Source organism: Gorilla gorilla, chromosome X (assembly GCF_029281585.2).
Source record: "Gorilla gorilla gorilla isolate KB3781 chromosome X, NHGRI_mGorGor1-v2.1_pri, whole genome shotgun sequence".
NCBI classification, from domain to species: domain Eukaryota; kingdom Metazoa; phylum Chordata; class Mammalia; order Primates; family Hominidae; genus Gorilla; species Gorilla gorilla.
Window position 1 is genome coordinate 130,605,060 of NC_073247.2, and position 26,321 is coordinate 130,631,380.

General features: G+C 42.7%; 1 pseudogene; it reads left to right on the forward strand.

The window, feature by feature from the left end:
- The first annotated feature begins 5,364 nt into the window (after positions 1-5,364).
- Positions 5,365-26,321, forward strand: part of LOC101136889 (protein cordon-bleu-like) — a 31,665-nt pseudogene continuing 10,708 nt past the window's right edge.

A 26,321-nucleotide genomic window follows, 5' to 3' on the forward strand; every position in this document is an offset into this window, starting at 1 on the left:
AGTGGGGGGCTTGAGTACACAGGGAAAAAATCAGACACAGATTGACGAAAATGGGAAACAGAAATTCTAGGCCTAGGGGACAAAGGAAAGAGGGAGCCAAAGAGACTCCCTCTGACATTCCCCCGGATAGTCCTTTAAGAAGAATGCTGCAGGTTTGGAGGGACAACCCTTGAACCAGGGACAAGGAAAAGGAAAAGATGATAAAGTATTGCTGTTTTACCTGTCCCAAAGACCCCATTCGTAAGCCTTCAGTCTTTTGATTTAAGTTTGGCTCAGATGAGAACTGGGTGTGCCAAGCTTTAATTCTCTATGCGAATGATAAAACCCCATTCTAGGCCGGGTGCGGTGGCTTACACCTGTGGTCCCAGCACTTTGGGAGGCCGAGGTGGGTGGATCACGATGTCAGGAGATCGAGACCATCCTGGCTAACACAGTGAAACCCCATCTCTACTAAAAATACAAAAAAAATTAGCCAGGTGTGGTGGGTGCCTGTAGTCCCAGCTACTTGGGAGGCTGAGGCAGGAGAATGGCGTGAACCCGGGAGGCGGAGCTTGCAGTGAGCTGAGATCGCACCACTGCACTCCAGCCTGGGCGACAGAGCAAGACTCCACTAAAACAAAACAAAACAAAAAACAAAAACCATCCTCACAAGAAGAGATAGGTTATGCTCTCTGCTGGATCAAAGAATTAACCCCCACGTTCCCCATCAAAGAAGAAGAAAGCCTAGTAAAAAGCTCTTGCCCAGTGAAAAGCCCTGGGACCCCCTATCATGCTTGCCCCTCCATACAGCTCACAAAATAGGGGACAGGAAGATCAAGGGGGCAACAGGAGGGTTAGAGGAAGAAAGACCTGGAGACCATGGGGGAACCGAACCAATTGCTCCTTTAAGTCCTCATCCAAATTTAAGAAAAAGAACAGTGTAAGAGGGATATTGAGAACTTCCTTATCCTGTCCACACAGCAGGCATCTAGCATGCTCCCTCTTAGAGAAGTTCCCATGGGACAGGGAGAGACTGGCTTCGTAAATGCTCCTCTTACAAGTTCTGAAGTTAGGAATTTCAAGAAGGAAATGAAACCACTCCTAGAAGATCCCCTCGGTTTAGCAGACCAGCTGGACCAATTCCTAGGAACCAGCTTTTACACCTGGGCTGAAATGATGTCTATCATGAATATTCTGTTCACGGGAGAAGAAAGGGGAATGATTAGGAGAGCAGCCATGACCATCTGGGAGAGGCAACACCCTCCCGGGCAAGGAGTCTTGCCAACCAAACAAAAATTTCCAAATGTTGATCCTAAATGGGATAATAATGATCCCAGGGACTGGGCCCAAATGCAGGACCTCAGGGAACTAATAATTAAAGGGATCAAAGAGTCCACTCCTAGGACACAAAATGTCTCAAAGGCATTCAAGATTCAACAAGAAAACGAGGAAACTCCCTCTGCATTCCTGCAGAGGATCCTGAGAAAATACTCTAGATTAGATCTGGAGGACCCAGTAGGGCAAGGCCTTTTGAAGGTTAACTTTGTAACTAAGAGCTGGCCTGACATTACAAAAAAATTACAAAAGAGTAATGAATGGAATGAGAAACCAATTGAGGAATTACTGAGGGAAGCTCGGAAGGTCTTTGTAAGGAGAGAGGAAGAGAAGCAGAAACAAAAAGCGAGAATCATGGTTTCCACAGTGGAAAAGGTAGTCAGAAGAAGGTTAGACCAAGATCCCTCTTGAAGGAAACAATGGGATAATAGATTTCGACACAGAGAAAGAAGGGAAAAGCTCCTAAGACTATGAGTTGATGTTACAAGTGCGGAAAACCAGGGCATTTTAAGAGAGAATGTCCTGAATGGGAAAAAGAAGAAAAAATGATCCCCTTCATGATGGTTGATGAAGACAAGGGGGGCCAGGGGTTCCTTCTGAGTAGGACCCTCCAGGAACCGCTGATAAATGTGAAGGTGGGACCCGAGGGAGAAGAAGTGACAGTTTTGGTTGATACTGGGGTGGCTTGCTCCTCCCTAATTCACCAACCAAGGGGTACAGAAGTCTCTAAGGAAAAATTGACAGTATCGGGGTAAAAGGGGAGGGATTTCAGGTTCTGATATTCAAGGAAATGTTAATTAGATTGGGACCTGAACAAATTGAGGGGTGACTCTTATATGTTCCTGAAGCAGGAACTAACCTCCTTGGTCAAGACCTGATTGTGAGATTGGGTTTAGGATTAGGAATAGAGGAAGGACAAATAAAAGTAATGATGGGCCTCCTAACAAAGGAAGAGGAAAGAAAAATTAATCCCCTTGTGTGGATTAGGGAAGGCAACAGGGGAGGGTTAAAAATCACACCCTTACAGATTAAACTAAAACAACCAGGAGAAGTAGTTTTCAGAAAACAGGCCAGGCACAGTGGCTCACGCCTGTAATCCCAGCATTTTGGGAGACCGAGGTGGGCATATCATGAGGTCAAGAGATCGAGACCAACCTGACCAACATGGTGAAACCCCGTCTCTACTAAAAATACAAAAATTATCTTGGCATGGTGGCACACACCTGTAGCCCCGGCTTCTCAGGAGGCTGAGGCAGGAGAATCACTTGAACCTAGGAGGCGGAGGTTGCAGTGAGCTGAGATCATGTCACTTCACTTTAGCCTTGCGACAGAGTGAGACTCCATTTCAAAAAAAAAAAAAAAAAGAAAGAAAAAGAAAACAATATCCCATTTCTATTGAAGGGAGAAAAGATCTCCAACTGGTAATAGAGGGATTGATTAAAGATGGACTATTAGAACCCTGCATGTCACCATACAATACTCCAATTTTCCCAGTCAAAAAGCCTGATGGGTTCTATAGATTAGTGCAAGATCTAGGGACTATGAATCAAATTGTCCAGACCCACCATACTGTGGCACCTAACCCCTACACCCTCCTTAATAAGATACTCTATGAACATAAGTGGTTCAGTGTAGTGGGTCTAAAAGATGCATTCTGGGCATGTCCCCTAGATTTTAGGAGTAGGGACCTCTTTGTCTTTGAATAAGAAAATCCTATAACTGGGAGAAAAAAACAGTACTGCTAGACTGTGCTGCCACAAGGTTTCATGGCAGCCCCAAATGTATTTGGTCAAATAATAGAAAAAGCCCGGGAGGAATTCCAACCTTCCAGGGGAACCCAGTCATTACAATATGTAGACAATCTTTTAATTTCTGGGGAGAGGAGGGCCGAGGTATCAGAAACCACCATAAGCTTGCTTAATTTCCTAGGAGAAAGGGGATTGCAAGTCTCTAAGAACAAATTGCAGTTTGTAGAAAAAGAAGTTAAATATTTAGGACACCTGATTAGTGAAGGGAAGTGGAGAATAAACCCAGAGAGAATATCTGGAATAGTGGGCCTGCCTTTGCCTAAGACAGAGAGAACTCCGAAAATTTTTAGGTTGAACTGGCTACTGCAGGTTGTGAATTGACTCGTATGCTCAAAAGACAAAAATTCTGTATCTCAAGTTACTAGAAGAGGAACCCGATCCCATGCAATGATCCCCAGAGGAAATTCAGGTAGTGAAAGAGCTAAAGCAGGCCCTCATTACTGCCCCGGTCCTGGCCCTACCATCTTTAGAGAAACCATTCCATCTGTTTGTAACAGTAGACCAGAGTTTGGCCTTGGAGTGCTCACTCAAACCGGGGGAGGGAAGAGGCAACCTGTTGCTTTTGTCTCCAAGCTTCTTGAGCCTGTCTCTCGGGGGTGGCCTGAATGTGTGCAAGCAGTAGCTGCCACAGCCCTGCTGGTAGAGTCAAAAGCTAACCTTTGGTGGGGCCCTAATAGTAAGCACCCACACCAAGTCAGGAATATATTAAATCAAAAAGCCAGGAGGTGGTTAATGGATTCTTGGATTCTAAAATATGAAGCCATGTCACTAGAAAAAGATAATTTGGCTGTAACAACAGATACTTGCCTGAATCCAGCCAGTTTCCTATGGAAAGGAGAGAAGAACAAAGAGACATCAGACCATAACTGCTTAGATATCATAGAATACCAAATCAAAGTTAGACCAGACCTTAAGGAAGCTCCACTACATGATGGGATAAGGCTGTTTGTGGATGGGTTGTCCCAAGTGACAAATGGCAAGAGACATAATGGTTATGCTGTTACTGATGGAAATAGTTAACCAAGTAATGACCCTAAAAGGGTAGAAATAATTGAGGTAAAGGATTTAAGGCAAACTTTAGAAATTGAGACAGGGTACAGGGATGTGAATGCCTGGGTCAAATTTTCAGTACAAGCCCTCAAGAGTAATTGCTGGCTGGGCGCAGTGGCTCACGCCTGTAATCCCAACACTTTGGGAGGCTGGGGCAGGCAGATCACGAGGTAAGGAGATCGAGACCATCCTGGCTAACACAGTGAAACCCCGTCCCTACTAAAAATACAAAAAATTAGCCAGGCGTGGTGGCACGTGCCTGTAATCGTAGCTACTCGTGAGGATGAGGCTGAGGCTGAGGCAGGAGAATCGCTTGAACCCGGGAGGTGGAGTTTACAGTGAGCCGAGACCATGCCACCACACTCAAGCCTGGGTGACAGAGCGAGAGTCCGTCTCAAAAAAAAAAGTAATTGCTATGTGCATGCTGCAGGACGACTTCAGGCACAGGTGATTCCATTTCCCCTAGGATGGGATACCGATCCTGAAGGCATGCATTGCATGTTGGCTCTATACCAGGACAAAGATGCATGGGGAAATGAGACTTGTAAGAGCCTGTCATTGTTCTTTCCTGCATTATGGTGGTCAGATCCCAGAGCAATCCCCTCATTCTCTATAGGGAATATGAACCACTCCTCTTGTCTCTCTAGGCAGGGGGCAGAGTTCAATAAGCCCGTGGGAGAACTCTCGTACTTGTACCCACATCCTAATTGTCACTGCTGAGTCAGGCAATGGCAATTACTCAGCTCTCCATATACTCTGGGCTGATGTCTGGTGGTATTGTGGGAAAGGGGACCTCCATAACCTGTTAGTTACTGTCCAATTGGACCAGGACTTGTGCTTTAGTCCAATTGGCCATTCCTTTCACCCTGGCATTCCATAAGATACCCGAAAATACACATGGCCACCAAAACCAGACAGATTTGACAAATTCTTTTGATCCCAATATATATATTGACTCGATAGGAGTCCCCAAGGGGGTGCCTAATGAATTTAAGGCCTGAAGCCAAATAGCTGCTGGGTTTGAGTCAGCACTCTTTTGGTGATCAACTATTAATAAGAATGTGGATTGGATTAACTATATCTGTTATAATCAACAGAGATTCATCAATTGTACTCAGGATGCCCTTAAAGAGGTGGCTAGCGAGTTTGATACCACCAGCTGAATGGCCTGGGAAACAGACTTGTGCTAGACATGATACTAGCAGAAAAAGGGGGTGTATGTGTTATGCTAGATGGGAAATGTTGTACTTTCATTCCCAACAATATTGCCCCAGATGGGACCATCACCAAAGTTTTACAAGGACTGACAACTCTAGCCAATAAACTGGCAGAAAATGCTGGAATTGACCCATTTACAGACTGGCTAGAAGGTTGGTTTGGAAAATGGAAAGACATGGTAGCTTCAATCCTTACATCTGTCATAATTGTGGCAGGAGTCTTAACAGCAGTGGGATGTTGTATTATCCCTTGTGTGAAGGGAGTAGCACAGAGATTAATTGAAACAGCTATTAATAAACAAATGCCAATGACTTACCAGCAAAATAACCTGCTACTATTAGAAACCAAATTAAACTCACTCTCCTATAAGGAAGAAAGTAGACAACTTCTAGAGTGATTGGAGGACCAAAAGGGTTTAGATGAAAATGAGACCCAAGGAAGTAAATAAAAAAGAGGAGGGAATTTGTGAGAAAACATTTTACATGGTCAATTTTCAAGGCATGATAAATCTATGTACTGGCAACCAGCCTGTGGACATGACAAACCATATGGCTCATGTACCTAGAAAGTCATGATAAGGAAACAGAATGTAGAGCAGGGGTCAGTCCATAAAAGGGAAGAAAGTTTTGTTATTGGGAAATCGAAATGTAAGTGGGGTAGGGGACTGGGGTATAATCTTATAAAAGATAATGAAACTTAGGTGATGTCTGGGACTATTGTAACCCCATAGTACTTGACCAATGAGGAACTGGGGGAGGGACTTGCATGCAAGAGATAAATTACCTGCTGTAACTGCCCCAGGTGTGCCTGCCTACCAGACACCCGATTTTGTAAGACCGCCATTAAAAGTCTCGCTTCCACTGTTCTTCGTGTCTCTGAGTCTATTCTTTGGGTTTGGACGGGTGAATGTGTTTCTCACATTTTCTGCCTTTCGCCTGTATGGAAATACCAAAATATGATTGTTCTGACCTTCAAAATATGATTCTGTGAGTACAGTGGTATAGGAGTATCTTATCAGCAAGACAAATCCACAGCTAACTCAATATCCTATCAGAGTGTTTGGCTACTGTAATACAGTTATTTCAGGGCTAATCTCTGCCAACTTTTCTTCTCAAACACACACACACACACACACACACACACACACACACACACACACACACACACGGATATGGATGCACCCATAAACAAAAAACTGGGGGCTCAATATATTAACCAAAGCAAAGCCTTCTGAGCTTCTCTTTGCCCCCAAAAAAAGGATGATAAATGAAAGTCTGAATCATTCCTAGGAGAAGAAGCAGCAGACACCAATGCAGGATTGGTCTTCCATTTCCAGTCTGGACAAGATAGCATAGACTCATTTCTCCCTGCTTCTCCCAGGTAAGCCCAACCAGAAATCCTGGAAATAATTCAAGAGGTGGCCACAGGAGGATTCTAAAAGGTGTAAAGGGGAAGGCAGAATGATTAGGAATCCCAGGACTGGAGGAACACCACAGTAGCAGGGTACCTTATGACTCTCAAGCCATAAATGTGACCCAGGCCCAGCATTTCCCAAACCCCAACGTAGCAATAGAAAATGGTTCCTGTAGGTTCCTTTCTCCTCTGCATTGAATGGGAGTCCTACTGACACCAACAGGTAAGCCTGGCAACTCCGGCAAGTGGGATTTAGCAAGGTGCCCCACTGACAATAAGCAGCCAGCAGAAGTGCTGTCCTTTCCCACAAGGTCAGAGACTCCCCTACCCCACTGAAAGATACTCTCCAAGCAAGCACACCATCAAGGGGAAATGTGACCAAGACAAGTAGCCTAGCCCAGGAAGCCTGTTTGTTTTCATGGTCTTGAGGCTTCTCTCTTCCTCTGAGAGATACCAGGAAGGCAGGCAGCAAAGTCAGGGGAGTCCCACCAGAACCAGCAGAGACAAGGAAGATTCTTTGTTTCCACAGACTAGAAGAATCACTTCCCCCACCTAGAGGCACCAGGCAACCCTATCTGAGGAACATTCTGCTTCCTCAGGCAGCACCAGCAGGGAAGAGTGGACCCATTAGCACCACATGAATCAAGCAGACCAAAATAGCACTACAGAGGCTCTGAAACTAAATTGTCATTGGAATCACAGCCTTCAAAAGTAGGCCAGGACCTGCATGCTAAACCTAAACAAACTGACTGCCTGCTAAAATCAAATATTTAAGTAGGAATTAGAGTCTTCTAACATAATAGTCAACATATCCAGAATATGATAAAAATCACCCTAAAACAATCAACTGATACCAACACCAAGATGAATTAGATGTTGAAATTATCTGACAAGGGATTTAATGTAGCCACCACAAAAATGCTTTAATAAGTAATTGCAAAGTCTCTTGAAATAAATGGAAAAAATATAAAATCTTAGCATAGCAATAGAAGTTATACAAAAGTATCAAATATACTCCAGGCCAGTCTGACATGGTACATTCAGTCTCTGATTAGGAACGTGGAGTAGGGCAAGGACAAGTTAAGATGGGAAATACATGTGTGGTTCTGTGATGGAGCTGCAGCTGAATTATTTCATCACAAGGGGCTCTTATGTTATCAAAGGACACAGACCTGAACCTTGACTGAGTAGTTTTCTGAGGGGCATTGAGCACTTCCTGGGGAGTCCAGAATTGGGAAACTTGGCTTTGACCTTCATGTGGCTGTGTGACTATCTCTTATCTGTCTCTTTCTGGGAATAGGAACTACTTCGAATCCAGGAAGGGAGGCTGGTCAAATACAAATAACAATAAACAGCCCAATGGCAACCCTTCCTTGCAGTGAGTACTCACTGTGTGCCAAACACTGAACTAGATCTCTTTGTGATCATCCATTCATGGAATCCTCACAGCAGCCCTCCACTAAGGGCATTTTTGAGATCTCAGGTTTAATTGGGTTAAAGTTCCCTCAGTAGACACCTGGGGTAGCTACCAGCCTACAAGGCCCTGTGCCAGGTACAGGTATAGGTGATACTGTGATGACACCCTTCATAGACACACGTGACTAGAGCTCACAGCAGGTGGGGGCAAGCAAGTTCCTGGGATGGAACAACATGGGGGTCCCAAGGAACAAGTGGCCACATTCTGGCAGTGTTTGGGAAGATTTCCCCTTGGCAGGGTATTTAACTTGGGCCTCCAGATACCGGTGAAAGCATGGGCTTTGGCATCAGGAAGACTTGGATTCAAGTCCTGACTCCTTTGCTTCTTGGCAATGGGACCTTGGTTAAATAACCTAAAAAAAAAAATTTAACCTGACTGAGCCTCAGTTTCCTCATCTGTAAAATGGGTATAAGTATTGCTATAATCATTGTTGGGTTGTTGTGAGGAAGAAATGGGAAGATGCTCAGAGCAGCCCTAGGCAGGGATAGTCTGTGCCTCTTTACTTGAAGGCCCCTTCTGACACCTTCTTCCAGGAATCCTTTGATCTCTTCTTCCTTCAAATTCATACATAATCAGGCATTTTATACATGATTAAAACACCTGTTCACATTTTCTAAAGAACCAAATGAAAATTACAGAACTGAAAAATAGATTTTTAAAAATTGCTGGATAGGATCAATTATAGAGCAGAGATGGCAGAGGACAAAATCAGTAAACTTGTTTATAGATCAATAGAATTTACCCAGCCTGAACAACAGAGAGAAAATAGACTGAAAAAAAAAGATGGATAGGGCCTCAGGGACCTGTTAGAAATAACAAAACATCCAACATTCATATAATCAGATTCCCAGAAGGATACCAAAACCAAAGACAGTACAAAGCAAGAAAACTATAGATGAATGAATATCTTTCATGGACTTAGACACAGAAACTGCCACAAAATAATAGCCAAATGAACCCAACAATGTAGAAAAGAATTATACTCTGGGATTTATTCCCATGTATGCATAGTTCAATATTTTAAAGTTAATCAATGTAATCCACCATATCAGCAGACTAAAATCATTTAACCATATCAACTGGCACAGAAAAAGCATTTGATGATAACATTCAACCTTTTTTTTTTTTTTTTTTTTTTGAGACAGGGTCTCGCTTTGTTACGCAGGCTGGAGTGCAGTGGCACAAACATGGTTCACTGCAGCCTCAACCTCCTGGGCCCAAGTGATCCTCCCTCCTCAGTCCCCCAGTAGCTGGTACTGTAGGTGTGTGCCGTCATGCCTGGCTAATTTTTTGTATTTTTTTGTAGAGACAGGGTTCCACCGTGTTGTCCAGGTTTGTCTCGAACTCCTGAGCTCAGGCAATCTGCCCTTCTCAGCCTCCCAAAATTGCTGGGATTACAGGCATGAGCCACCACACCCAGCTTAAAGTTCAACATTTATTCATGATTAAAAACTCTCAGTACACTAGGCATAGAGGAAAACTTCCTTAATCTCATAAAGAACATCTGCAAAAAACCTACAACTAATATTATACTTAATGGTGAAAGACTGAGTTCTTTCTTAAGTCAGAACAAGGCAAGCATGTTTGTTTTCACTACTTTTTTTTTTTTTCAGGTGGAGTCTCACTATGTTGCCCAGGCTGGAGTGCAGTGGCACGATCTCAGCTCACTGCAACCTCTGCCTCCTGGGTTCGAGTGATTCTTGTGCCTCAGCCTCCCAAGTAGCTGGGACTACAGGGGCCCACCACCACGCCCAGCTAATTTTTGTATTTTTAGTAGAGACGGGGTTTCGCCATGTTGGCCAGGCTGGTCTCGAACTTGTGACCTCAGGTTATCCACCCACCTTGGCCTCCCAGAGTGCTACAGTCGTGAACAACCGTGCCTGGGTGTTCTCACTACTTCTATTCAATATTGTATTGTAAGTTCTATCCAGTACAATGGCAAGAAAGGGGGAAAAATAGCTCTAGCACAACAAAGCAAGAAAAGGAAATAAAAGGTACATGGATTGGAAAGGATCAAGTGAAACTGTCTTGATTCTCAAAAGACTTAATTGTCTACATAGAAAATCACAGGGAATCTTTTTTTAAAAAAAAACAAAAAAAACCTCGTAGAACTATTCACTGAATTCAGTAAGGTCATATGATACCAGATAAACACACAAAAATCAATCACATATATATACTAACAATGTGGAAATCTGAATAAAGAACACAATGCCATTCATCCTTGTGCCAAAAAGCAAGTATAAATTTAACAAAACATGAAAGGATCTGTATGTTGGAAATTATAAAACACTGAGGAAAGAACTCAAAGAAGACCTTAATAATTGCAGAGACATACTGTGTGGGTTAAAAGACAACATAGTAAAGATATCAATTATCCCCAAATTGATCTATAGGCTAATGAAATTCCTATCAAAATCTCAGCAAGGATCTTTATAGACATAGAAAAGCTTCTTCTAAAATTTACATGGAAAGGCAAAGGACCTAGAGTAGCTAAAGTGATTTTCATAAAGAATAAATTGGAGGGAATCACTCTTCCCAATATAAACGGTTACCATATATGGCTATAGTAATCAAGATACTGTGGTACACGGATATAGACAGTGGAAATGATAGATCATTGCAGACTTGGAAGAGTGAGGGGTGGAAGGGAGGAGGATGATGAGAAATTGGCTAATGGGTACAATATATGTTATTCATGTGATGGATACACTCAAAGCCCTAACTAACTTGGCCCCTGTGCAATCTATGCATATGATAAAATTGCACATGTACCCCAATATTGTACAAATAAAAAGAAAAAAAAGAGAGTATGGTAATGGCAGAGAGTAGACACATAGATCAGTGGAACAAAAAACCCAGAAATATAGCAATGCAAACTTGCTCAAACGATTTTTGACAAAGGTATAAAAGCAACTTAAGGAAGGATAGCGTTTTCAACAAACAGTTCAGGAGAATTGACATCCATAGGCCAAAAAGTGAACTTTTACCTAAACATCCCACCTTATACAAAAATAACTCAAAATGGATCACAGACTTAAATGTAAAGCATACAACTATAAAACATTTTAGAGAAAAAAAAACCACAGGAGAAAATCTTCATGATTTAGGGCCTAGCAAAGTGTTCTTAGGTTTGACACTGTCTAGGGGTTATCCATGTAAGAAAAACTACATTAAATTGGGCTTCATAAAAAATTAAAAGCTTTGATCTATGAAAGGTCCTATTAAGAGAATGAAAAGACAAGCTATAGACTGAGAGAAAATATTTGCAAGCTACATACCCAACAAAGAACTCGTATCTAGGATATATAAAGAACTTTTGGGCCAGGCATAGTGGCTCACACCTGTAATCCCAGCACTTTGGGAGGCCAAGGCAGGTGGATCACTGGAACCCAGGGGTTGGTGACCAGCCTGGGCAACATGGCAAGACCACCTCTCTACAAAAAAAAAAAAATATATATATATATAAATTAGCTGGGTGTGGTGGCGCGTGCCTGTAGTCCCAGCTACTCGGGAGACTGAGGCAGGAGAATTGCTTGAGCCCAGGAGGTCGAGGCAGGAGGTACCACCACACTCTAGCCTGGGAGATAGAGCGAAACCCTGCCTCTGGGGTGGGGATAGATTAACACACCGTATTTTGATTTCCTAGTGCTGTCTCTTGGTATGAAGATTTATATAGCAAAGGCTTGGTTTTTTCATTAAAGTGATGTTCAATTAAACTTGGTTACTGAGAATTTCCAGAAGGCAAACAATTCTTCTTTGGATTACCAGAGGCCCTAAGGTGCTACATACTCAGGTTTGGGGAGTCATTCTTCTTTGTAACTATCCAGCTGGGTAGCCAGATGGCCAATGAGTTTCATGCCTGCACAATGAGCCAGAAAATGTTCAAGGCCCCAATTTTTTGTTTTTATCTTTTTTTAAAAAGTTAAACTTTCTATTTTGAGATGACTGTAGGTTCATGTGCAGTTGTCAGAAACGGCACATTGAGATATTATGTACCCTTTATCCAGTTTTTCTCAGTGGTGACATCTTATTTACTGTACTATAGTATCACAACCAGGACGTTGCTACAACCTATTACTCTTGTCCAGATTTCCCAAGTTTTACCTGTAATCATTTGTTTCTGTTTATGTGTTCTATGTATTTCATTATATGCATTTTTTTTTTAAATAACAGATCTTTTTCACTAGAAGTTTTATGCAGTTGTAGCACTTGTAGGTTCATGTATCCACCAACACAGTACAGAAATGTACTTTCACCACAAGGAACCTTTTGTAGCCATGCCTACCTCTTTTTTTTTTTTTTTTTTTTTTTGAGATGGAGTTTCACCCTTGTCATCCAGGCTTGAGTGCAGTGGTGCAATCTTGGCTAACTGCAACCTCTGCCTCCCAGGTTCAAGCAATTCTCCTGCCTCAGCCTCCTGAGTAGCTGGGATTACAGGCACCTGCCACCACGACCAGCTAATTTTTGTATTTTTAGTAGAGACAGGGTTTCACATGTTGGCCAGGCTGGTCTCAAACTCCTGATCTCAGGTGATCCACTCCCTCGGCCTCCCAAAGTGCTGGGATTACAGGCATGAGCCACTGCGCTGGGCTGCCAAGCCTACCTCCTATATGCTCCATTCCCTAATGCCTGGTACCCACTAATCTGTTCCCCATCTCTATATTTTTGTCAAGAGTGTTATGTAAATAATCATACAGTTTATAACCTTTTACGATTGGCTTTTTTTCACTAAGCAAAATTCCCAGGAGTTCATTCAAGTTATTGCATGAACCAATACCTGATTTCTTTTTTTTTTCTTTTTTTGAGACAGTCTCATTCTGTCACCCAAGCTGGAGTGCAGTGATGTGATCACGGCTCACTGCAGCTTTGAACTCACTCAAGCGATCCTCCTACCTCAGCCTTCTGATTAGCTGGGACTACAAGCATGTGCTACCACACCCAGCTAATTTTTAATTTTTTTGTAGAGACAGGGTCTCACTATGTTGCCCAGGCTGATCTTGAACCCCTGGGCTCAAGCAATCCTCCTTCCTCAGCCTCCCAAAGTGCTTGGATTATAAGCTTGAGCCACTGTGTCTGGCCCCTGATTTCTTGTTATTGCTGCATAGTATTCCATGGCATGGATGAATTATAATTTGTTTAGTCATTAATCTGTTGAAGAATGCCAACAATGTATGAATGATACAGTTTTTCTGCTTATTTGCCAGCATGTGTGTTGTTAACTATTTTTTAATTTTAGCTATTCTGATAGGTGTTTAGTGATATCTCATTGTGATTTTAATTTGCATTTCCCTTATGGCTAATGATGTTGATTGAGCATCTTTGTCGTGTGTTTGCAATCTATATATCCTTTTTGGTGAAATATCTATTCATATATTTTGCTCATTTTCTAATCGGATTGTTTGAGTTTTGAGAGGCTTTTTTTTGGGACGGGGTCAATTTTGTATTGCTATAAAGAAATACCTGAGGCTGGGTAATTTACAAGAAAAGAGATTTAATTGGCTTATGGTTCTGCAGGCTGTACAGGAAGCATAGTGGCATCTACTTCTGGGGAGGCCTCAGGAAGCTTCCAATCATGTTGGAAGGCAAAGCAGGAGCAGGCATATCACATGGTGAGAATGGGGTGGCCAGGGCAGAGAGAGGGAAGTGTGTATGTGTTTGGAGAGACAGAGAGAGACAGAGCGCCACCACACACTTTTAAATGACCAGATCTCATGTGAACTCAGAGTGAGAGCCCACTTATCACCAAGGGGGTGGCCCAAGCCATTCACGAGGGATCTGTCCCCATGATCCAAACACCTCCCACCAGGCCCCACCTCTAACACTGGGGATTAGATTTCAACATGAGATTTGGGTGAGGACAAATATACAAACTCTATCAGTTATACTGCATAGTTGATGAAGTCTGGGCTTTTAGTGTACCCATCACCCGAATTGTATACATTGTATCCAATAGGTACTTTCTCATCCTTCACCCACCTCCCACCCTCCTACCTTTTGGAGTCTTCTCCAATGTGTATTATTCCACCCTCATTATAGAGTTTTGAAACCAGAAATCAGCATCTTGGGCTGCCTGAACTATTCTCAGATCACTTCTCTCACCAATTGGGGAAACTTACAGGACAGAAGAAGCCAGCTGACCTCTGTACACGTATATGGTTCTTGCCCAGGAGCCTCCAAGTGATTCTAGAGCCAGTCCTACACACACACACACACACACACACACACACACACACACACACACACACACACACAATAGGTACAACTGCCTCAGGAAGTCATGTTTTAAGGAATTCTTAAACTGCCCTCCTGAGTACCCCCAAATGTCTCTTGCTAAAGTTTAATCATGTCTGAACTTTCCAGCATCAGAATCATCTGTCTGGACTGAGGGATTCCAGAAGACCTCCCTAAAAATGCAGATGTGTCACTTATGAGGATATTCCATGATGAAGTTCGGCCCTGTGGGATTAGAATGATACCTTTTGATTTGAGATGTGTGAGAGGTCTGAAATGGTGCTCAATGCTAAGAAATAGGAACTCCAGCTTACATTAAGAGGTGGGACAGGGAATGACCCTGCCCAGCCAGGTGTCAGCAGGAGATGCTGGGACTCAGAGAGGTGGGCCAGAAGGGGAGGAAAGAGCCAAAGGAGGAGTGGGGGCATGCTGAGTACAAACTTTGCCTATTTCATAAATATGCCTGGATCATGCCCTGGTGGGCCCCACTATTGAGTTGGGTAGCTAGATGCTTGTTGGCTTCTGCCTTATCTACCTACCAGAAAAACACTAAGTAAAAGCTTTGAAATTCAATTCAATAAAAAAGAGTTTATGAATCCAGTGTACTTAGCCAAAATGAGGGATAAGGACGCCTTCTGGTTGCAGGAGGGCTTTATTCTTTGTTTAGCTTCCTCTTCTTTTGTGTTTCCCCTTTCTCCTCAAAGGCAAGCCATCACGGAGGTCCTAAGGAACTCAATTGTCAAGTATTGAACACTGCCAGTTTCTATAAGGAAGGGAGTCAGTCTGAGGTAGGAGGATTTAACCTGGAGCTGAAGGCAATAGGACAATCTTTGCACACTGCATCCAGAAGTAAGCATCCCTTCTGGCCAGGCACGGTGGCTCATGCCTGTAATCTCAGCATTTTGGGAGGCCGAGGCGGGCGGATCACTTGAGGTCAGGAGTTCAAGACCAGCCTGGCTAACATGGCGAAACCTTGTCTCTAGGAAAAATACAAAAAATTACCCAGGCATGGTGGTGTGCACCTGTAATGAGGCGCTTGAACCCAGGAGGCAGAGGTTGCAGTGAGCTGAGATTGTGCCACTGCACTCCAGCCTGGGCGACAGTGCGAGAATACGTCTTAAAAAAAAAAAAAAAAAAGTAAGCTTCCCTTCTGCCTGGGGTTAACCACGACCGTGGTCTTTTTCACCTTTTTTTTTTTTTTTTTTAAGACAAGTCTTGCTCTTGTCGCCCAGGCTGGAGTGCAGTGGCACAATCTCGGCTCACTGCAACCTCTGCCTCCTGGGTCCAAGCAATTTTCCCGCCTCAGCCTCCTGAGTAGCTGGGATTACAGGTGCCTGCCACCATGCCCAGCTAATTTTTGTATTTTTAGTAGAGACGGGGTTTCACCATGTTGGCCAGGCTGGTCTCAAACTCCTGACCTCAGGTGATCTGCCTGCCTCGGCCTCCCAAAGTGCTGGGATTACAGGTGTGAGCCACCACGCCCATCACCAGTGTTATTTTATAGCTCCCCTCCCAACTACAGACATATACAACTAATGAAGTAAGGGTGTGTATGTCCAGCAACACAGCTAATTTCTGTCAATTGGCCAATGCTCAACAATTGACAAATTAGTAGATTGTGCTTGAGTTGACACTTTTACAATCCAGTGCTTCATAAAACAGATGGCTGCTTGTTTTATTCATATATAAGTGGCTCTTAGTACATCAAAAGGATGTTTAAAACAACAAAAGAATAATCAAAAGCACAATTTGTCACCTTGATTCTTAACAGATTCAAGCCGTATAATGATACGAGCCTTTGGTTAAACAAGCAAAATGACAGATTGCCAGCAGAGGTATTGAGGCAGGCACAGTCCCATTCCTGATGGGTTCTGGCCATGACACCTGTACACCAAGCAGGTGTGTTTAGGTGTGCCCCAGGAAGTGGGAGATCTGAGCATTAGGATATTCCAGACCTCTTCACATTAGTAGTCATAAAGGAAGTGCAATTTGAGGAAGAGCAGAAATAAAATACACTCAGGAAGCTAGTGAGGTATTCTGAGACCCAAATGAGAACGGGAAAGAAATGCATCTTTAGTGCTGATGCAGTCAGGAGCCTTTCATGTTGAGCCTTTCACAAATGAGGTGTGAACGTTTTCAACTGAGGTAACAACCTCTCCTCCATTTTTGTTGATCCAATTTTCCATTTCAGTTGCTCCTTCTCTGTACCCAGCCCCACTGTGGGACTGCACGCTAATTATCTCATGGTGTTTATACCATCTGCTGAAAAAGCTGGCAGCTGGGCAATCCCCGTCTTCCAAAATTGTGGCCTCCCTCTACCTGCCCTGGTACAAAAAACAGAAGGCAGTGTGTTGACCCCTGTACCCTGCTCCAGGGACTGCATCAGCTTCACAGATTGGAACAGAAACCTAGAACTTAACCCGTTCTCCAAGCTGGAGCCTCTGCCTGTGGGGTTCCATACTGAGGTTTTGGGACTCAGCCTATGTCTACACATTGTCTAGGTGGTGGACCCGGTGACACGGTCAATATGGTGAAAGTAATTGATAAGAGTACCAGACATGTGAGGTTTGTGATCCAAGGTCTGAGGTAAAGGAACTAGTTAATTTCTTGGCCACTGCTTTTACCTCTATCAGTAGCCACCTAGGTACACATGATAGCTGTTTGGTCACAAGAGTGTGAGAGAGTATAGATGATTCAGAATAATCTCATCCTCAACGCTAGCAAAAGAACTGAAAGGACATGGCTTATTCATAGATCAGTTGTACCATCTTTTCATAGAAAGGACAGCACAGGCTGAGCATAGTGGTTCATGGCTATAATCCCAGAACTCTGGGAGGCTGAGGCAGGAGGATTGCCTGATGCCAGGAGTTCAAGACCAGCCTTGGCAATATAGCAGTTGCCATTTATTAAAAAATGATTAAAAATAGCGAGGTGTATGACCAGTCACGGTGGCTAACACTTGTAATCCCAGCACTTTGGGAGGCTGAGACGGGCAGATCACCTGAAGTCAGGATTTCAAGACCAGCCTGGCCAAAGTGGCAAAACCCTGTCTCTACTAAAAATACAAAAATTAGCTGGGCGTGGTGGTCCACACCTGTAATCCCAGCTACTCGGGAGGCTGAGGCAGCAGAATCACTTGAATCTGGGAGGTGGAGTTTGCAAATATTTTCTCCCATTCTGTATGTTGCCTTTGCATTTTGATTGTTTCCTTTGCTGTGCAGAAGATTTTTAGTTTGATGAAGCCTCACTTGTCTATTTTTCTTTTGTTGCCTGTGCTTTTGCTGTCATATCAAAAAGTCATTGCCAAGACCAATGTCAAAAAGGCTTTTCTCTGTTTTCTTCTAGAGTTTTGTGGTTTCGGATCTTATGTTTAAGCAATCTATTTTGAGTTGATTTGGTGTATGGTGTGAGCTAGGGGTCTTAGTCTTTTTCTGATGCTGTAACAGAATACCAAAGATTGGATAATTTATAAACAATAGTTTATTTGACTCATGGTCTGGAAGCTGGGAAGTCAAAGAGCATGGCACCTGCATCTGGCAATGGCCCTCGTGCTCTATTATCTCATGGCAGAAGGGCAAGACAGAAAAAAAGGGGACTGAACTCCCACAATAACTACATACTCCATTGATAGCAGCATTAATCAATCCATGAAGGTGAAGCCCTTATGTCCTAATCATCTCTTAAGATCCCACTTCTTAATACTCTGACAATGGCAATTAAATTTCAACATGACTTTTGGAGGGAACATTCAAATTATAGCAGGGTCCAATTTCGTTCTTCTGCATGTGAATATCCAGTTTCCCCAACACCGTTTGTTGAAGAGACTGTCTTTTCCTCATTGTGTATTCTTGGCACCCTTGTTGAAGATCAGTTAACCATAAACGCATGGGTTTATTTCTGGGCCCTCTATTCTGTTCCATTGGTCTATATGTCTGTTTTTCTGTCATTACTATACTGTTTTGATTGCTATAGCTGTGTAATATAATTTGAAGTCAGGAAGTATGATGCTTCTAGCTTCTTGCATGATTGCTTTGGCTATTTGGTGTCCCATACGAATTTTAGGATTCCTTTTCCTATTTCTGTAAAAAATAATTGGGATTTTGGTAGGGATTGCATTTAATCTGTAGATTGCTTTGGCTAGTATGGACATTTTAACAATATTAATTCTGCCAGTCTGTGAACAGGGGATGTCTTTCCATTTGTTTGTGTGTTTTAAAATTTCCTCCATCAATGTTTTATAATTTCTAGTATACAAATTTTTCACCTCTTTGGCTAAGTTAATTCCTAAGGATTTTATTCTTTTTGTTGCTAATATAAATGGGATTTTTTAAAATTTGCATTTCAGATAGTTTGTTGTTAGTTTATGGAAATAACATTAATTTTTTAACTTTTATTTTAGGTCCAGGAGTATATGTGCAGATTTCTTATTTAGGCAAATTGTGTGTGGTGGGCGTTTGGTGTACAGATTATTTTGTCGCCTAGGTAATAAGCATAGTACCTAATAGGTAGTTTTTTGATCCTCACCTTCCTCCCACCCTCCATTTTCTTTTTTTTTTTTTTTATGAACACGGAATATGTCTCCATTTATTTGGTTTTTCTTTTTTTTTTAATTATACTTTAAGTTCTAGGGTACATGTGCACAACGTGCAGGTTTGTTACACATGTATACATGTGCCATGTTACCTAATGTAAATGACAAGTTAATGGGTCCACCCTCCATTTTCAAATAGGCTCTAGTGTCTATTGTTCTCTTCTTTGTGTCCATGTGCACTCCATGTTTAGCTCACACTTATAAGTGAGAACATGCGGTATTTGGTTTTCTCTTCCTGCATTAGTTTGCTTAGGATAATGGCCTTCAGCTCCATTCACGTTGCTGCAAAGGACATGATTTTGGGTTTTTTGTTTTTGTTTTTGTTTTGTTTTGTTTTGTTTTGTTTTTGAGACAGGGTTTCACTCTCGTCACCCAGGCTGGAGTGCAATGGCGCAATCTCAGCTCACTGCAAACTTCACCTCCCGGGTTCAAGTGATTCTCCCACCTCAGCTTCCCGAGTAGCAGGGATTACAGGCGCCCGCCACCACGCCTGGCTAATTTTTGTATTTTTAGTAGAGACAGGGTTTCACCATGTTGGCCAGACTGGTCTTGAACTCCTGACCTCAGGTGATCTGCCCGCCTTGGCCTCCCAAAGTGCTGGGATTAGAGGCATGAACTACCATGCCCAGCTAATCTCTTTTTTTTTTTTTTTTAATGGAGTCTCCCTCTGTTGCCCAGGCTAAAGTGCAGTGGCGTGATCTCAGCTCACTGCAACCTCCGCCTCCTGGGTTCAAGTGATTCTCCTGTCTCAGCCTCCCGAGTAGCTGGGACTACAGGCATGTGCTACCATGCCTGGCTAGGTTTTTTTGTTTTTTTGTTTTTTTTTTTTTGAGACAGAGTCTAGCTCTGTCACCCAGGCTGGAGTGCAGTGGTGCAATCTCGGCTCACTGCAAGCTCCACCTCCCGGGTTCATGCCATTCTCCTGCCTCAGCCTCCAGAGCAGCTAGGACTACAGGCGCCCGCCACCACGCCCGGCTGATTTTTTTGTATTTTTAGTAGAGACAGGGTTTCACCGTTTTAGCCAGGATGGTCTTGATCTCCTGACCTCGTGATCTGCCCACCTCGGCCTCCCAAAGTGCTGGGAATACAGGCGTGAGCCACCGCGCCCGGCCTGCCTGGCTAGTTTTTTGTATTTTTAGTAGAGACGGGGTTTCACCATGTTAGCCAAGATAGTCTTGATCTCCTGACCTCGATCCGCCTGCCTCAGCCTCCCAAAGTGCTGGGATTACAGGCATGTGCCACCACGCCTGACCAGTCTTGTTCTTTTTACGGCTGTACCCCATAGTATATATGTACCACATTTTCCATGGTATATATGTACCATATTTTCTTTATCCATTCTACCACTGATGGGCATTTAGGTTGATTCCTCTTTTCTATTGTGAGTAGCGTTGCAGCGAACATACGTGAGAAATGACACTAATTTTTGCATATTGGTTTTGTATACTGTAACTTTACCAAGTTTATTTATTAGTTCTAGCAGTTATTTTGGTAGCATCTTTAGGGTTTTCTGCATATATGATCATGTCATCAGGATATGTAAATCATTATATTTCTCTTCTTATTTGGATGTCTTTTATTTCTTTCTCTTGCCTAACTGTTCTGGCTAAGATTTCCAGTACTGTGTTGAATAGCAGGACAAGAGTGGGCATTCTTGTCTTGTTCCATATCTTAGAGGAAAAACTTTCAGTTTTTCTCCATTGCTTATGATGCTTGTGATGGTTTTTAATATTTGGGCTTTATTGTGTTAAGGTAAGCTCCTTCTATACCTATTTTGTTGAGGGTTTTTATCATGAAGGGATGTTGAATTTTGTAAAATACTTTCTTTGTGTCTGTTGAAATGATCATATGGTTCTGCTTTCATCTTATTAATGTGGTGTATCACATTGGTTGATTTGATATATTTGTATATTGAACCATCCTTGCGTCCCACTAGGGTTTTTGCATCTACGTTCATTGAGGATATTGGCCTATAGTTTTTTTTACTTGTGATGTCTTGTCTGGCTCATGGTATCAGGGTGATGCTGCCCTTATAAAATGAGTTTGGAAGTGTTCCTTCTTCCATTTTTTGGAAGAGTTTAAGAAATTTTGGTATTAATTATTCTTTGAGTGTTTTGTAGAATTTTCCAGAAGCTTGTCTAGTCCTGGACTTTTCTTTGTTGGAAGCGTCTTGATTGCTGATCCTATCTCTTTGTTTTTTGTTTTTTTTGAGACAGAGTCTCACTCTGTCACCCAGGCTGGAGTGCAGTGGCGTGATCTCTGCTCACTGCAAGCTCCGCCTCCCGGGTTCATGCCATTCTCCTGCCTCAGCCTCCGGAGTAGCTGGGACTACAGGCACCTGCCACCACGCCTGGCTAATTTTTCGTATTTTTAGTAGGGACAGGGTTTCACCGTGTTAGCCAGGATGGTCTTGATCTCCTGACCTCATGATCCGCCCGCCTCGGCCTCCCAAAGTGTTGGGATTACAGGCGTGAGCCACTGCTCCCGGCCTTATCTCTTTGTTTCTTATTGGTCTCTTCAGACTTTCTGTTTCTTCTTGATTCAGTCTTGGTAAGTTGTGTGTTTCTAGCAATGTATTAATTTTTTTTAGGTTATTCAATATGTTGTTCATAATAGTCCCCTATGATCCATTTTCTGCATCATCCATTGTAATGTCTCCACTATCATTTCTGATGTTCTTTTTTCTTTCTCTTTTTTTTCTGTCACTGTCCACCTAGAGATACATTTCTGAGTCTATTAATTTGTGTTTTCTCTTTTTTTTCTTAGCGTAACTTTGTTAATTTTATCTTATTGATTGCCTGTTTCATTCCACTGCTGTCTGAGAAGATACTTGGTATGATTTCAATATTCTTAAATTTGTTAGGACTCATTTTGTGACCTAACATGTGATCTATCCTGCAGAATGTTCCATGTGCACTAAAGAGGAATATGTATTCTGCTGCTCTTGGGTAGAGAATTCTGTATATGTCTGTTGGGTCCATTTAGTCTATAGTGTTGTTCAAGTAAGCTGTTTTTTAATTGATTTTCTGCCTGGATGTTCTATCCATTATTAAAAGTGGGGTATTGAAGTTTCCTACTGTTATTGTAGTGCTGTCAATTCCTCCCTTCAGATCTGTCAATATTTGTTTTAAATATTTAGGTGCTCTGATGCTGGGTGCATATATATTTTTAATTATTATATTTTCCTGCAGAGTTGATCCTTTTATCATTACATAATGACCTTATTTGTCTCTAGTGACAGTTTTTGACTTAAAGCCTATTTTGTCTGTGTAAGTATAGCCACCCCTGTTCTATTTTGGTTATGATTTGTATGGAATATCTTTTTCCTCATTCCTTCACTTTCAGCTTATGTGTGTTTTTATATCTAATGTCAGTGTCTTGTAAATAGCATGTCACTGCATCTTGTTTCTTATTCATTCAGCCACTCTATGCCTTTAGATTGGAGAGTTTAGTCCATTAACATTGAAAATAATTATTGGCACATAAGGACTTACTATTGCTATTTTATTATTTTTTATCTGTTTTGCGGTTCTTTCATTTCTCTCTTGCTGTCATCTTTTGTTATGTAATTGTTTTTGTAGTTTATCATCTACTGATTGAACCACTTGCAGCAGTCTCTGCCTAATTTGTTTCCCTGCCTCCATAATTGCCCTTCTTCAATTCTATTGCTAATTTATTTATTTATTTTTATTTATTTATTTTTTTGACACAGAGTCTCACTCCGTTGCCCAGGCTGGAGTGCAGTGGCATGATGTTGGCTCACTGCAATCTCCGCCTCCTGGGTTCAAGCGATTCTCCTGCCTCAGCCTCCCGAGTAGCTGGGATTACAGGCGCCCACACTACGCCCAGCTAATTTTTTGTATTTTTAGTAGAGACGGGGTTTCGCCACGTTGGCCAGGCTCGTCTCGAACTCCTAACCTTGTGATTCGCCCGCCTCGGCCTCTCAAAGTGCTGGGATTACAGGCGTGAGCCACCGCCCCCAGCCTGCAAATTTATTTAAACCAGTTTAGCCTCTCACATCATCAGGTACTTTTCAGTGATATCAGTAGCTTCTAATGGCTAGAGGTAGCTGGGGAGTTTAGTTCTTCCTCATCCCCCACAATCTCCCAACCAGTTGGTATGTTCTAATGAAAACACAAATTTGGTGCAATCTGTCAATCATGCATTTTTTTTTTAGCACTTAGACGTAGTCTTGAAACCTGTCTTCACAAGCTCCATTAAGCCCCATGTAGGAGCAGTTCACTTGAAGCACATGCAGCAGTTCTCCAGTAGTAGCATTTTAGCTCAATGGGTAGACCAGGCAATAGAATCATCCATTAGGTGTCAGGATGTAGAAACTAGTAGATTCCTAGAACTAAGATGCCACTCTGGGATCCCCAGTTTTTTAGGCTTCATTCATGTGAGGGTAGAGAGAAGTGTCCATCCATGTATCTAGAACACCATTTATTTCATGAATGAATGACTCTTTTATGTGAATGAGCAAACCCTCTAGTGTAGGTTTAGGTAGATTGGTTGCAGTTTTTCAGTAACTGCCTCTGGAGGGTGGACTCACAATTAGTGTCTTTATATGCAAACTAAGTGCTGCTGGAAAGTGTTCGTCACTGGGGGTACTTCAAATATTAACTGCCCCTAGAGTATGTGTATATCTACATGTACATGTGTGTAAGTGTATGTGTATCTCACACTGTCTCTGTGGAGTATTTTTAAGTAAATTGTAGACCATATAACAAATCTACTCTCCCATGTATACCTGTCTACATTGTTCCCCTACATAAAACTCTTTTCTTCTATGATTCCTTGTTACCTACAAAATAAAGTCCAAATTCCTTCATGTGACCAATGGCTAGTGATATTGAACATCTTTTCATGTATATATCTGCCACCAGTATATTGTCTTTGGTGACATGTCTGTTCAAGTCTTCTTTTACCCATTTAAAAACTGGGTGGTTGGTTTATTACAGATGAGTTTTGGGAGTTCTTTATATATTCTGGATATATATTCTTTGTTAGAGATGTGATTTGCAAATATGTTCTCCCTGACTGTAGCTTGTTTTTTGTTTGTTTGTTTGTTTGTTTTGAGACAGGGCCTCACTCTGTTGCCCAGGCTGCAGTGCAGTGGTGTGATCATGGCTAACTGTAGCCTCAATCTCCCTGGCTCAAGTGATCCTCCCACCTCCGCCCCCCGAATAGCTGGGACTACAGGTGCATGCCAGCATGCCCAGATAATTTTTTTTTTTTTTGAGGCAAGGTCTCATCTTGTCACCCAGGATTGAGTGCAGTGGCACAAACTTGGCTCCCTGTAGCCTTGACCTTCTGGGCTCAAGTGATCCTCCCACCTTAGCCACCAAGTAGCTGGGACTACGGGTGCACGCCACCATGCCTGGCTAATTTTTGTATTTTTTGTAGAGACGGGGTTTCGCCATGTTGCCCAGGCTGGTCTCAAACTCCTGAGCTCAAGCGATCAGCCCGCCTTGGCCTTCCAAAGTGCTAGGAATACAGCCATGAGCCACCGCGCCTAGCCCCAGAGCTTGTCTTTTTATCATCTTGACAGATGTCTTTCATAGAGCAGAAGTTCTGTGAGCTTTTCATCAATATATTTATGTTTTTTCCTTCTATGCATTGTGCTTTTGGTGTCATGTCTATGTTCCCTTCACCTAACTCCAAATCATGGTGATTTTCTTTCTACTGTGTTTTCTTCTTCTTCTTTTTTTAAGACGGAGTCTCACTCTTTTGCCCAGGCTGGTGTGCAGTGGCATGATCTCAGCTCACTGCAACCTCTGCCTCCCAGGCTCAAACGATTTTCCTGCCTCAGCCTCCCCAGTAGTTGGGATTACAGGCGTGCACCACCACACCCGGCTAATTTTTGTATTTTTAGTAGAGTCGGGGTTTCACCATGTTGGCCAGGCTGGTCTCGAACTCCTGACCTCAGGTGATCCACCCGCCTTAGCCTCCCAAATTGCTGAGATTACAGGCGTGAGCCACCGTGCCTGGCCTTTTCTTTTTTCTTTGTCTTTCTTCTTCTTCTTTTTCTTTTCTTTTTTTTTTTTTTTAGACAGTGTCTTGCTTTGTTGCCAGGCTGGAGTGCAGTGGCGCAATCTTAGCTCACTGCAACCTCCACCTCCCTGGTTCAAGCGATTCTCCTGCCTTAGCCTCCCGAGTAGCTGGGACTACAGGCGTGCACGACCACGCCCAGCTAATTTTTGTATTTTTAGTAGAGACGGGGCGTTTCACCATGTTGGCCAGGATGGTCTCCATCTCTTGACCTCGTGATCTGCCCACTTTGGCCTCCCAAAGTGCTGGGATTACAGGCATGAGCCACCGCACCCGGCTTTTTTTTTTTTTTTTTTTTTTTCTGAGATGGAGTCTCACTCTATCGCCCAGGCTGGAGTGCAGCAGCACGATCTCAGCTTACTGCAACCTCTACCTCCTAGTTTCAAGTGATTCTCCTGTCTCAGCCTCCTGAGTAGCTGGGATTAGAGGCATGCACCATGACACTCCGCTAATTTTTATATTTTTAGTAGAGACAGGGTTTCACCATTTTGCCCAGGCTGGTCTCAAACTCCTGAACTCAAATGATCGGCTCACCACAGTCTCCCAAAGTGCTGGGATTACAGGTGTGAGCCACCATGCCCAGCCTCCTGTGTTCTCTTCTAAAAGCTTTATAATTTTACATTTAAATCAAAGATCAAATTTGAGTTAATTTTTGTATAAAGTATGAGGCTTAGGTATAAGTTTATTGTTTATTTCTGCCTATGGATGTGCAAATTTTCCAGCACCATTTGTTAAAAAGAAAATTCCCGTGTTTCTGGGGTCCCATGACCACCCCAGGTTTAGTGATTCACTAGAAGGAGTCACAAGAGTCAATATAGCAGGTTTTACTCACTGCTAAAGTTTATTAAGGAAAGGAAACAGAGCAAAAACAACAGGAAAAATGCATGCATTGGACAGAGTCCAGAGAGGTCAGGCATAGACTTCCCCATCTGAAGCCACACAGGATGTGCTTTCTCTCTTGCAGTGAACTACAGGACCATGTGAGGAATAACTCTGCCCAGAGAAATCTGTTCAAATCCCAGGGTCTGCGGCTTTTATGTGTAGAGGAACAGCTCTGTCATGGCAACCTGACAACAGAGACCACACAGACAAAGACTTGACCTGCAGTTTATCTGAATCTTGGCAGAACTCCTTGTGATCTTCTCGGTATACAAGAGGATAAGAG